Source organism: Capra hircus (assembly GCF_001704415.2).
Source record: "Capra hircus breed San Clemente chromosome X unlocalized genomic scaffold, ASM170441v1, whole genome shotgun sequence".
NCBI lineage: Eukaryota > Metazoa > Chordata > Mammalia > Artiodactyla > Bovidae > Capra > Capra hircus.
In genome coordinates, this window is record NW_017189517.1 from 18,705,217 (window position 1) to 18,707,537 (window position 2,321).

General features: G+C 39.6%; 1 pseudogene; it reads left to right on the forward strand.

Moving 5' to 3' along the window:
* Window positions 1-1,498: 1,498 nt before the first annotated feature.
* Window positions 1,499-1,983, forward strand: LOC102186196 (annotated as a pseudogene).
* Window positions 1,984-2,321: the final 338 nt, after the last annotated feature.

The window sequence follows — 2,321 nt, forward strand, 5'->3', positions numbered from 1 at the left end:
CAGAAACTATAAAACTCCTAGAGGAAAATATAGGCAAAACACTCTCTGACATAAATCACAGCAGGGTCCTCTATGACCCACCTCCCAGAGTAACGGAAATAAAAGCAAAAATAAACAAATGAGGCCTAATTAAATGTAAAAGCTTTTGCACAATGAAGGAAACTATAAGCAAGGTTAAAAGACAGCCTTCAGAATGGGACAAAATAATAGCAACTGACAAAGAATTAATTTCCAAAATATACAAGCAGCTCCTGCAGCTCAATTCCAGAATAATAAATGACACAATCAAAACATGGGCCAAAGAACTACACAGACATTTCCCCAAAGAAGACATACAGATGGCTAACAAACCCATTGAAAGATGCTCAACATCACTCATCAAAGAAATTCAAATCAAAACCACAATGAGGTACCATCTCATGTCGGTCAGAATGGCTGCTATCCAAAAGTCTACAAACAATAAATGCTGGAGAGGTTGGGGAGAAAAGGGAACTCTCTTACACTGTTGGTGGGAATGCAAACTAGTACAGTCCCTATGCAGAACAGTGTGGAGATTCCTTAAAAATCTGGAAATAGAACTGCCATACAACCCAGCAATCCCACTGCTGGGCATACACACCAAAGAAACCAAAATTGAAAGAGACACATGTAACCCATTGTTAATTGCAGCACTGTTTACAATAGTCAGGACATGGAAACAACCTAGATGTCGATAGGCAGATGAATGGATAAGAAAGCAGTGGTACATATACACAATGGAAAATTACTCAGATATTAAAAAGAATGCATTTGAATCAGTTCTAATGAGGTAGATGAAACTGGGGCCTATTATACAGAGTGAAATAAGTCAGAAAGAAAAACACCAATACAGTATATTAATGCATATATATGGAATTTAGAAAGATGGTAACAATGGCCATATATGCGAGACAGCAAAAGAGATACAGATGTATAGAACAGTCTTTTGGACTCTGTGGGCGAATGTGAGGGTGGGATGATTTAAGAGAATAGCATTGAAACATGTATATTATCATATGTGAAATACATCACCAGTCCAGATTCAATGCATGAGGCAGGGTGCTCAGGGCTGGTGCACTGGGATGACCCTGAGGGATTGGATGGGGTCGGAGGTGGGAGAGGGGTTCAGGATGTGGAACACATGTACACCATGGCTGATTCATGTCAATGTATGGCAAAAACCAGTACAACATTGTAAAGTAATTAGCCTCCAATTGAAATAAATAAATTAATTGAATACAAAAGAAAGCAAAATCTAAGATCATGGCATCTGGTCCCATCACTTCATGGCAGATAATTGGGGAAAAATTGGAAAAAGAGACAGACTTTATTTTCTTGGGCTCCAAATGCACTGTGGACATTGACTGCAGCCACAAAATTAAAAGATGCTTGCTCCTTCGAAGAGAAGTTATGACAAGCTTTTGGCAGTGGAATTAAAAAGCAGAGCCTTTCCATGAAGATGGTGTGCCTTTTTATGAAGATGGCACTGAAGATGAAGAAGGAAACCCCAGCCCCTCGTAAAGCTGAAGCCAAAGTGAAGACTTTGAAGGCCAAGAAAGCAGTGTTGAAAGGTGTCCACAGTCACCAAAACAAAAAAATATATATATATCCATATGTCACCCACCTTCTGGTGGCCCAAAACACTGCAGCTCAGGAGGCAGCCCCAATATTCTCAAATGAACACCCCTAGGAGAAACAAACTTGACCACTATGCCATCATCAAATTCCCCCTCATCACCAAGTCAGCCATGGATAAAATAGGAGGTAACAACACATTGGTATTCATTGTGGCTGTGAAGGCCAACAACCACCAAATTAAACAGGCTGTGAAGAAGCTCTATGACATTGACATGGCTAAGGTCAATACCATGATCAAGCCTGATGGAAAGAAGAAGACATATGTTCAACTGGCTCCTGACTATGATGCTTTGGATGTTGCCAATAAAATTGGGATGATCTAAACTGAGTCCAGCTGACTAATTCCAAATATAAAAGTTTACACTATTAAAAAAAAAAAAGGCAGAGACATCAGTTTGCCACAAACGTCCATACAAGTCAAAGCTATGGTTTTTCCAGTAGTCATGTATAGATATGAGAGTTAGAGCATAAAGAAGGATGAACACTGAAGAACTGATGCTTTTGAATTGTGCTGGAGAAGACTCTTGAGAATCCTTTGGACAGCAAGGAGATCAAACCAGTTAATCCTAAAGGAAATCAACCCTAAATATTCATGGAAGGACTGATCCTGAAGCTCAAGCTCCAATACTTTGGCCACCTGAATGGAAAAGCTGACTCATTGGAAA